Source organism: Diabrotica undecimpunctata, chromosome 2 (assembly GCF_040954645.1).
Source record: "Diabrotica undecimpunctata isolate CICGRU chromosome 2, icDiaUnde3, whole genome shotgun sequence".
Taxonomy (NCBI): Eukaryota; Metazoa; Arthropoda; class Insecta; order Coleoptera; family Chrysomelidae; genus Diabrotica; species Diabrotica undecimpunctata.
The window spans coordinates 139790925-139803558 of NC_092804.1; the positions used below are offsets into that span (position 1 = coordinate 139790925).

Genomic DNA, 12634 nt, shown 5'->3' on the forward strand with positions numbered 1-12634 from the left:
CAATAGAAAAAATTCTTGATAGGCATATTAAGGAAAGACACTTGGGGAATCATTTTCTCAATGGCAACCAGCATGCATATATAGAAGGAAATCAACAGAAACATCAGTCGACGAAGTAGTTCAGAAAATCGGTCACTCAATTAATAATGGAGAGAAGATACAGAAGGCACATTTAATAATGCCCTGTCAAATAGATCCACTATCACTGTGTGTAACTGGATCAAAGCAATGCTGGAAAATATATTGTTGAATAGAAGATTCTCACAGAGGTGCAAGGAGAGATTTTGTTCAAAACAGCTAAGGGGTGCCCACAGGGGGAGTGTTTTCTCCCCTCTTCTGGTCACTCCTGGTGGATCACTTGATGTCGCTTCTTGACGCACACGGAGGAAGAAGTACATGCCTAGAGGGATGATCTAGTAATTATGGTAAGAGGAAAATATGGTAATTTTCTATCCAGCACACTCCAAAGAACATTACATATCCTTAGTAGGTAGCACGACATGGAAAAATTCTCTATCAATCTTAGTAAAACATCTAGGAGTAATATTAGATGTGCAGCTTACATGTAACGCCCAGTTGGAAAGAATAACCAACAAGGCAAAGGTTTCACTTTCCACATGTCAAAGAATATGTGGGAAAACATGGGGTTTGAAACCCAAACCGATGTACTGGCTATATATGACTACAGCCAGACTTATGATTACGTATGACGCACTTATATGGTAGTTTAAATAAAAATAAAAGACCACCAAATAGAAGCTGAATAAGCTTCAACGACAAGCATGCTTAATCATAACACGAGCCATGTTGACTACCCCAACTGCCTCATGGAGGTCATGCTTGATCTCTCTTCATTACATAGGTATATGGATGGAGAAGGATGCGAAGATAAGGTGGATAAGATGTCAGGAAGCAGGGCAAAAGGATACCTGGATCAAATCTGGAGAGATAATTAAAAATTACCTAGATTTGGAAATAGTACCAGATACAATGCAACCTAAATATAATTTCTAAAAGTCGTTTACCATCCTCTTTATAGGGAGGTACAAAAGGGATTTAAATAAAACAAATCTCATAATGGCAGATCAATGCTGGTATACAGACGGCTTTATCCTGACAGTGGTCTTGCGATTTCTCCCACATAGAAATTGTTGCATTCACAGGGTATTTTATAAATGCAGTTCTTTGATCTCCCTTGTACCTTGTTAGGTTTGGTTTTGACAGGATAGATTTCAGTGTATTGGTTGTTTTGATATACTTATTAACTATCTATACTAACTAACTATATTACTAAATCTTGTTCATGAAGAAACATTAGACATCCTTGAAAAAATGGGTGGACCAACTGAACTTTTTATAAGGCGGTATTATAAGAACAAAAAGAAGGCTTAACAATAAAATATTTTGTAGAATTCAAGGCATTTGCTCTTACACTCCATTTTTATTCGCCTTCTGCATATAATTATGTTAGAAGGACATTTTAATAAATGCTTTCCTCATACTAGAACACTCAGTAGGTGGTTTCAGAGTGTTGATGGTGAACCTGGATTCAATAAAGAATTTGATGTTCTTCGTTTAAAATCTATGAACTTTGAAGCACCATTTGTATGTAGTAGAATTATGAATGAAATGCACATCCATCAACAAGAGTGGGTTCCCGAAAGAAACAAATGTTACGGATACATTCATACATACTTTTTTGCTAAATTTTGTTAATGTTATTAAGGTTGTAAGTTTAACTTTTGATGGTGCTCCAGTGAATTTGAAAATGGGTTAACTAACGGTTAGGTTGTAATTTGAACCATAATACCTTAAAAACTACATTTAAACACCCTTGTACAAATACCAACATTGTCCAGCATCGTAATAATTCTGATATCCATTTGATTAAATTGTTTGGGAATACTATAGGTGAGAAGTATGATCATGTGGATAGTAATAATGACATTTTAGCATGGATATATTTTAAAGAATTAAACAACTTGCAAGAGAATGAACGTTTTCATTTAGCTAATAAATTGCGAAGCCAACATATTCATTTTCATAAACAAAAAATGAAATTAAACTTTGCTTCTCAATTATTTAGTAAAAATGTTTCAACTGCATTTGACAGTACATGTGTCAATGTACAATTGAGACACATAGCAGTCGAGACACATATTTCGAAATAAAAAAAAAATCCTATAAAACCTATTGCAACTAGGAAACAAAAAACCATTGGGTTTAAATAATTTTAGAAATAAAGACTTTTAAAAACAGCCAATCACTATAAGTAATTTAAAACTACATATAACTGGTAATTCAATTTTAAATTCTGAGAGATAAAAAGGATTTTTAGATTTTAAAATATATATCGCAAGTTTGAAAATTTTTGTCCAGGCTTTAATTATAAGCGAAATTTTAAAATTCTTGCCATTTTATAAATGCGCTTTTAACATTTTATAATGTACTATTCCGCTTGTCCCGTTCATTAGGGATGGTACAAGCTATAGTTGTACATGTTTGTATTTATATGTGGTTAAAAATAAATAATTAATAAAACATATATTCAATAAATAAATTTAAAAACTCGAACATCGAAGTAAAAAACTTCTGTTGTAAGTGGTATATTTAATTAAAAAATTAAATTAAAAATCCAAATGAATTATAATAAAGTTCAGAACGTTTTCGGACTAATCAGTCCATCTTCAGTGAAGCTAAAAAGCAAGTAATTCCACTCAGTTAAGAAAAACGTTAAGGTAAAATTATATCTGTCAAATGCAAAAATGTGGTTTAGATTACTTACTTGTGGAGTACTTGCGTAACTAAACGCAAAACAAAAACAGTAGATGGGTTTACATTGAAGAAAACATACTTAAAAGTATTAAAATTATACGGCAAAATGCCGACGCAATTGAATTACTAACTGGGAATCATCAGTGTTGATTAACTTCCCGCTATGGGATTTTACTATCGACTTTCGTAGAATTGAATTGACAACTAGGATATAACATGTGTTTTTTGTTTGACTTTCGGATTTACAATACCATGTTTCAACGACTGTTATGAATTAGGCGGACGTACAAACTTCGCATGGGCGGTTGCCACGTCTGTCTTTAAATACAAATAAAACTGTTTTTAACAATAAGTCCCTACCCGAAGTAAAATATTTCTAAATCCGAAATTTCGTACGGGATTTTGCCTACTAACTTGAGATTCCGCAAGTAATAAATTAAAGGTAAAAAGTAAAAAAATAGTTATAAAAGAAACTACAACTACATACATCAACTACATATAGGTTACTGAAACCTAAAAAAACAGATACAACAAAGAAGTGTAACGATACGGAATAGAGCTTTAAATAAGGTGGGCATAAAAATAAACAAGGTAAAATCAATAGTGATTTTACCTTGTGTGGAATGATCTTTTCTATTCATGTCTAAACAGTATCCTTTTAGTCAACAAACTTCTCATACGATTCTGCCTATCTACATCTAATTTTTTTTTGGCTTCATGATGAAGTCTTAGCGTGAAATACTTTTTTAAAATTAAATTTAATAATTGAATGCAATGATTGTTGAGTAGTTCACTGTCATAAATGTGATCACCAAAACTATCCATGATGTCACGAGGCAAATTATTCATTGTGGCGTTTATTAATTTATTTAATAAATTTTTTGAACTACTTTCAATTTTGTTTATATACATTCTAAAATTTTTCTCTGCCTCCTTGCATATTTTTATAACTAAATTCGAAGCATTAGTTAAATTTTTATATTGTTTTACTAACTGTAATTTTGAAAATGTTTCTTCACTTTCTAATATTATTATGCATTTTGTACATTTAATGATTTTTTTTAAATTTCTAACTATAAAGCCAGAAATATATCCAATTACATCTTCTACATAAACACTTAAATTTAAAACATCTTTTTGAAAATAGTCATGCTCATAAAAAATTGTTGTCTTTTGTGTAAAATCTTCTAAATTTTCTTCTATGTTTACTAAACTAGTAATAGGTCGTGCAGATGTTGCGGTTAAAATGCCAACATTATTTATATTTTTAACATTCCCTGTATTAGGTCCTGATATTTCTGTGTGAATAAGCAATCTTTTAAAAGCTGCCTCAAATTGTCGAGCAGTTGGATTATTGTTATAACCCCCTTTACCCCTTACAGCCCCAAAAAATAATTCTAAATGGTCTTGCGACAGCTTGTGAGAAAGTAAATATTTTAAATATTTTTTTTCTTTAACCAAAAGATTAAATAATCCTTTCAAACTTGCGATATTTGAAATGAAACCCAAAAAACCCACTTTTCTTTGTGAAGATATGATACTTATATCATTTAATTTTAAATCACATATATACCTCTCAGCCATTTTTAAATATTCAAAAGTTTCCTTCTCATTATTAATATTTAAAGAATTTTTAAACGAGTATTTAGAATAATATGTCATACTATTAAATATATCAAATAAATTATTAAAAATCATGATAAATTCCGAAGTAGCTTCTGAATTTTTAAATTGACTAAAGTTTTTTTCTTTGTTACAATATGTCAAAGCGTCTGCCACACTTTTACTTAGGGTTTGAACAGCTAAGTTTACCCTCATCTTTTCCTGTCCCCATCTCAAATGGCGATACCTCAATTTATTGGCAGAATGTAATTTTTCATCATATTGCAAGTCAACAAGATTTTTTAAATACTGCCATTCAATTTTTTCATTTTTTACGTTACTCAAAACAAATGTACCCATACAATTACGAACCAACTTAATCATGTGGCACGCATCTAAAAATATAAAAACTTTCTCCTTAGTTATTGGATGTAGAAAAAAAGGCTCAATATTTGTTGCAGATATTTTAGCACCTAAAGCATTGGCCATTGATAAATTGTTGGCAGCACCATCAAAAGTTAATGAATAGACTTTTATGCCTGAATCATAAATAAAATTTAAACAAAGATTTACTAAGGATGCTTTTTCTGATCCACAAAAACTGTCAATTAAAAAATATGCAACTGGCACTTTAAAATTGTCATTTAAGGCTACTAACATAAACACCAGTGCCTCTTTTGCTTCTGGTACATTATCAGATTCTATATCTGTACCAAAATCTACATAGCCAGTAAATTTTTTTCCATCCCATTCCACTTGCTTACGAATAGACATTTCATCCAGCACTAAATTACACACAAGTGTTTTATTTTGCTTCCCTGCTTCTTCAACTTTGTTTTTCAAAGCATTTAAAGCTTCTTTGGAAAATCCAGGTGCACCATCAACAGTTTGGTACCATTTTGTTATGGTTGATGGGTGTGGTAATGAATTATTAAAAGCTCTTCTTACAAAATCATAGGCTTTTGTTGAATAAAAATTTAAAGTCAGTGCAAATGACCTTAATTCTGGAGAATATTTGGCACATTTGGAACCCTTTAAAAATCGTTGAAACAATGCTTTGGCTGATTCTGGTAAAGAGGCCTAAAACAATAAAAAATAAAAAAATAATTATAAAAATAAAATATAATAATAATTTAATTTTATACAGAAGTAAAACACTTAACATTTGTATGTAGGTATAAAACATTTAATTTAAAACTTTTTTAAAAAGTGTTGTATCAAAATTGACACAGGTGCATTACATGACGTTTTCGATCTCATTCAGATAATCCTCAGTGCCTGCTTTTGTAATTGAAAACACTAAAAAAATAGCTGTGACATCAATATATGGTTTTACATGTTTCAAAATTTAAATTCTAATGTGACCATATGTCGATGACATTGGATAAAGATTTAATACTTAAAGAGCAACATGTTTCTTTGCTCGACTTAAACATGTGATTCTTGTCAGTTAAAACGACAAATACCAACTGGCTGAGGTGACAGGAAATATAATTCAAGAAGAATTATATCTTCACAGTGTTAGCTTCAATTACAAAAGAAGGCACTGAGGATGATCTGAACGAGATTGAAAACATCACATTATGCACCTGTGTAAATTTTGATGACACTTTTTAAAAATGTTTTAAATTAAATGTTTTATACCTACATACAAATGTGAAGTGTTTTGCTTCTGTATAAGTTTTTTAAACAATGGTATACAGCCAACTACTGGGAGTTTCCCATTAATTTTTTAATTTAATTTTGTTCTTTATGGAATATGTGAAAGAAAACTTACCAACAACACAGATTCAGCATTTTCTGTAACATACAGTTTTTCTTTTAATGATTTCACCAATGCGTTTAATGTTGTTGCTCGTTGTTTCCATCTTTTGGTAGATTTTCTTAGGGTGTCAATTTGTGTATTTTTTTTTGTTATATACATGTCTACTGATTCCATGTACCTTTTTCTTTTTCTTGAGCAGTCCAAGTCCGACATGGAAAAATCCCCCACATAATGCTTCCTAAAAATAAAATGATTAATGAAAGAAAAATTGCTTATTCAAGTTTATAATAATGCAAACGAAAAATTAAATGAATTTTACCTCTTGTTAATTTTTTTAGCTACTAATTCTCTATCTGCAGCATGCCCTTCGATATTTTCCTTGCCCAAGAATTCATCAGTTTCTGAGGCAGACAAAGTTCGTTCACTGCTAGCAGTTTGTGTTGTTGAGCTGCTGGATATTTGTCTGAAAAAATATTCAATACACTTTGAATGTAACACATTGCAAATATAAATTTGAATTTGAATAAGCTTAAAATATGATTAACCTGTATACAGTTGGTTTAGAATTATTACATACCTTCCAGTAAGAAATTCTCTAGTTTTGAAATTTAAATTGTGGCTGTCTGATGGACTAGGACAAGCTTTAGTTCCTACCACCTCTTTAACATCTTTAGAAGACCTGTATGCAAAGAGAAAACAATATAGAAGAAACAATAAACAGAAAATTTATATAAATATTAAATACCAATGTAAAAATTTAATAAAAGTATTACCCACCTTGGTATAGCTAATGGTTTTGCATTTTCTTTTAGACGAACAAAGCCAGATTTCGTGATAAGATCATTTGGATCAAAATGATCACAACAAATACGTGACCATCTGGAAAGCTTGTTTTTATTTAATTGTAATATGTTTATCCAAATTTCTTTTTTTTCTTCCCCAAAAGGAAATCTATGAAAAAAAAATTAGTAAGAAAAATTCTATGCAACGATTTTAATAAAAAAAAACAAAAAATTTAATGGAAATTGTTAGTATTCAGTATAATGCATAATAATTTATTTATTTATTAAATAAATAACAACTATAACGCCTCCACTGGCTATCACCACATAACCTAATATTTATAAAACATACATATAAAAAATAACTTACTTGAAAAGTGATAACGTTTCGCTCTTCGAACTTCCGCGACCACAGACAAGACACTTAAATGGCATTTTACTAAAATAGTAGGTAAATGACTCTTAAAAATTTAAAATAAAATTTGCTTGTCACATAAAATATTATCTAAACACACAAAATGGCGAAAATGAAAATATTTTCAAACACAACAAGATCAACTTCGTAATGCTTCGTAAGAAATCATGAACTTCGTGCAACTTCGTATCAAAACAATAAACAATAACAATAACAATAACAAAGGTATTTCATGTTGCGGACACTTTTTAAAGCGTTCACCGAGTCTATATATTATACGTCATTGGTCTTCTGTCAGTCACAACCACAAGACAATGTGAAATGTGAAGGTATGTGATTTAATTTGAAAAAAAAAACAGACTTTGAAAACTGGAAATGAGAAATCGAACTTGCAAACAATTGCTCTGACATTTTAAAAAGTAAATGTAACAGTACCACTGTAGAAATACTTTATTTTAATTGTAATAGAAGTAAATCAAATATGTTAAAATATTTAACTGAATAATTAAATATTCATAGATTTATTCTTTATAGGTTATGCCCCAAAAAATACAACAAAGATCTAGATAACAAATGGGTCAAAGATCACGTAAGATAGCAATTCATGTACAAATACAATTAAAGTAATTATAGGAAACAACACAATTCTTGTAGAATGGCAAAAACATCATTATGGTCATACCAGAGAATTTCTTTAGTCATACTTTTGATTCACAACATATCAATTTAGAAAAGAAAGATAAGAACATAATAGGTTCAAAGCTAATAATCGGAGTCCCACAGCGAAGGTAAACAAATCGTCTTTCTTTTTTTTTTCTGACTTACAAAATTCTCTCCGAGTGTATTAAACATTTATTTCTGGTCGTTTTAGAATTCTAGAAACTAAAAAGACATAAGATTCACAAATCAGATTTTTTCCATAAAAAAGAAGAGAGTGCAAGTAAACTCCAGTCTTATGAGATCTACTAAACAAGAACTCAGCGATATTAATGAAAATTTATAACATTCCAATGAAGAATCATTTTTTATATTTAAATCTATATAGCCATCACGACATGACTATATCAATATTAAATATATATACATTTTCTAAAATGTGGAATTTTTATTGTGTTGCAACTTGCAAATTAAAATTTCTTAAATAGAATTGTTGTGTGGTTTTTATGTACGAATGTTGTAATTTAATATACTAATTATATTTTGCAACAGTTGCTTTAAAATAATAAAAAAATGTACAATTAATTCTAGAGTCAAACAGAAACGTTAGGAAAATATCGACCTTTTCCTTATAATAACAAATAATAACATCGTAACCATCAATATAAAAATTTTACAAGTGAAGTTTTGTTTTAAATAAAGTATGTATTCCTTGCTATTAACGAATCAAATACTCAAAGTATTTATTTCTTTTAAAAAATAACTACCAAAATATTTCATTCTTTTATTAACAGGGAAGACTTTATTCAAAACAATGAAGACTTTATTCAAAACAAATCAATATTTTGAATAAAGTCTTCATAAAAATTTTTCATTTTGATAGTAAAGATGTGTTTCCCGAAAGAGGATATACGCGTAATACGCCTCCATTATTTAAAAATCGCGCTAAAATCTAGGTAAAGAAAATCTGGCAACGTCGGCATCGCTTGGGTTAATTATCTTCTCGTTAAAAAGTGTGGTTAAACTGTGGCCAAACAATGATACTCAACTGTCAACTGTCATCTATGCTAAACACCGCTGGCGAATCTAAGGTCATCGCAAACATGATCACGTGATTTATAATACTATGAGGAACATATTCATGTTGCCATTTATTATTTAGCAAACGTAATTTCTGAGAAATCATGAGTTGGCGATATTACCAAGCTGGTGTTACTACCTGCATCTACTTTACTTTATTCAAAATGTCATCCAGATCAGTTACAATAACCAAAATATTATTTTTTTCGGTTGCCAGTCGGATTAAACCGAGAGAAATATCAAAATATATTTTTACAAAAGTAGATAAAGCAGTAAAACATATTATTGCTTAAAAAGAAGTTAAATATTTAAGAAAATATATACATAATCGTTCCTCTTCTACATTTGGGTGTCGGGGGAGGTGCTTCTAGCTTTTGATGAATTGTCTCCATTCTTTCCTGTTCTGCGCCATTTGTGTTGCTTCTGGCCAAGATTCATCCTTTCTTTGTAATATCTCTGTAATGTCACTGTTCCACTCTTTTATAGGTCTGTCTCTTCTGTTTTTCCCTATTAGTTTATTTTCCCACACTCTTGCTTATTACGGACCATCCGTGTTATATGACCGAACCAAACCAATTTTTTCTCCTTTAGTGTGTCGAGCGACGGTTTAATTTGTTTTTTTTTTCTTTATAGTATGAGAGTATCAAGATATCGATATATATCGGAAAAAGTATATCGATAATATGCAATATATCGATATATTCTTGTATAATTAAATACCATAAAAAATAATAAATAAAAGGTTATCTTCAAAATTTAAAAGTAAAAATGCACTTACATATAAAATCCCTTTAATATTGGAGGTATTTCCTGATGTTTTCAAAACTTTTGGAGGAAAAATTACAGCTAGATTGTTCTTTACTAAGTTTATTAAAATGCAATCAAACATTGCTTTTGGGTGGTGCCATTTGCCTTTATAGTTTCATTAAATACAAAACAATATTCACACTCTGCAGAAATAAAACGAATAAAGACAGGAAAGGAAAGTTAATACTTATTATAAAGCTGGATTTATAGTTTGACGGACTGTAAACAACGTAGACAGACTGGAGAAAGATCAACATAGAATTTTGTGTACTCTTAATTTGGATTGATAGTTTGACGGACTGTACAAGTAGACGCACTGGAAAAAGATTAACATAGAATTTTGTGTACTCTTATTTATAAATGAACGTAAACGCATGACAGGACGTAAGTGAAATGGACTGGAACGGAGGAGTTGACCAACTGTCATCTTTTACAGTGCGTTACTTGCGTCTGGCCCAGGTCTGGCCAATCAAAAGGAAGAATTTTGTGCTGTCAACCAAAGTGAACTGTCTGGTCCGCCTACCATTTTGTAAAGTTGTTTATCAAAATATTCGAATTTTTATTTTGTTGATTATTTGTTACAATGGCCGTTAACAATTTATATAATAATAGTAATCAATAATAAAAGGATATTATAGTATCATGGTCACCAATTCTAGCCACTGTTTCTACTCATGCGCAAAAATTCCACTCCCTCGATTTATAAACTGAAATAATATTCAGTCCGTTTGTTACGTCTCCAGTGCGTCTACGTCTACAGTCCGTCAAACTATAAATCCAGCTTAAACACGCAGCATACGACATCTAGAGATATAACAGTAGTCATGGGTTATTTTAACGCCAAAGTTGAAGAAGGAAGATGTGAGTCTATTGTAGGACCATATGGACTCGGTGTTCGAAATGAGAGAGGAGAACGCCTTATAGAATTCTGTCTAGAACATAATCTTGCGGTAATGAATACTTTCTTCAAACTGTCTAAACGACGCCTTTACATTTGGAAATCGCCAGCTGACAAGGTCGATAAAATCGTTAGAAACCAAATTGACTATATTTTAATAAACCACAGATACCGAAACGAAATACAATCGGTGAAAGCGTACCCAGGGGCAGACGTGGCATCGGACCACAATCCTCTTGTAGCAAAATTAGAACTTCACTTAAAAAAGATACAAAAGTGATCAACTAAACATACAAAAATTAGAATCAGAAGACGTCAAGAAAAACTGAAACAAGAAATTAATGCAATCCTAGGATCCACACCGGAATCAATTGATGGTGATGTAGAACAACAGTGGCAATTCTTTAAAAATGCAATTATCGAACCAAGTCGCCAGAGAACTCACAACAATCAGATGCAAGAAAGGAGATTGGATGACAGAAGAAATCTTGGAAATGATGGAGGACAAAAGAAGGCAAAAGAATATCAACATAACTCAGTATCAACAGCTGCATAATCAAATAAGAAGGAAAATAAGAGAAGCTAAAGAGACTTATTTCGCTGGAAATGCCAAGAAATAGAAGACAAAAAGACAAAACAAATATGATAACTTCAATCTCCATAAGAAAGTTAAAGAATTAGCTGGGGTAACAAAACAAAAAACCTCAAGCATACTAATGGACAAAAAAGGAAACATTTTTGTGGGGACTGAACAAAAATTAAGAAGATAGAAATAATATATAGGGGAATTATTCCATGACCAGAGACAGGAAAATACATTATGAAGATAATTAGAGTAAAGACGAGGGACCCGAAATAACAAAGTCAGAAGTTATGCATGCAGTAAAGTCCATGAAAAATAATAAAGCTGCTGGTCCAGATGGAATACCAAGTGAATTGCTAAAACTGGTCAATGAAAAAAACATAGATCTTTTAGTCCAACTACTGAACACAATCTAGTCCACAGGAATTATTCCACGTGAAATGCTGACATCAAGATTTATTTGTCTCCCTAAGAAAGTAAATGCCAAAAAATATAGTGATTATCGAACGATCAGTCTGTCACATATCTTAAAAACCCTGCTAAAAATCATCCATAATAGAATACACTCTAAGCTGGAAATGGATATTAGTGATTCCCAGTTTGGATTTCGGAATGGAGTGGGCACAAGAGAGGCACTATTTTCTTTTAACGTGCTGACCCAAAGATGTTTGGATGTTAATCGAGATCTTTATGTATGCTTTATAGACTACAACAAGGCATTCGATAAGGTAAAACATGACCGACTTGTAGAAGTACTCAAAAACAAGAATCTGGATGTGAGGGATGTAACATTGATATCAAATTTATACTACAGCCAACGATCAAATGTGAAAATTGGAAGAGAGGTGTCAGAAGAAGTGGAAATAACGAGAGGGGTCAGGAAAGGTTGCATACTGTCGCCGTTATTGTTTAATGCTTATTCTGAAGAAATCATACAAGAAGCTTTGGTAAATGAGACAGTCGGCATAAAACTGAACGGAAGTTTAATTAACAACATTAGGTATGCCGACGATACAGTCATAATAGCCGAGAACTTGGAAGACTTATAAAGAATAATAAACAAAACATTAAGATATAGTGGAGAATACGGACTCTCTCTTAACATCTAAAAAACCAAATTCATAAAAATTAGCAAGAACAACAATACAAACGAAATATTAACGGTAGGCGGTCAGCAGATTGAGAGAGTAAAAAGATATACTTACTTGGGAACGATAATCACAGAAAATAACGATCTTACTGCAGAAATAAGAGACAGAATTGAAAAAGC

The 12634-nt window shown here is 31.1% G+C and overlaps 1 long non-coding RNA gene across 1 annotated transcript; it reads left to right on the top strand.

Annotated features, from left to right (window-relative positions):
- Positions 1-7531: 7531 nt before the first annotated feature.
- On the top strand, positions 7532-8432 carry LOC140434945 (uncharacterized). Its single transcript, XR_011950099.1, has 3 exons — positions 7532-7668; positions 7874-8127; positions 8211-8432. It is a non-coding gene; the product is annotated as an uncharacterized lncRNA (long non-coding RNA).
- Positions 8433-12634: the final 4202 nt, after the last annotated feature.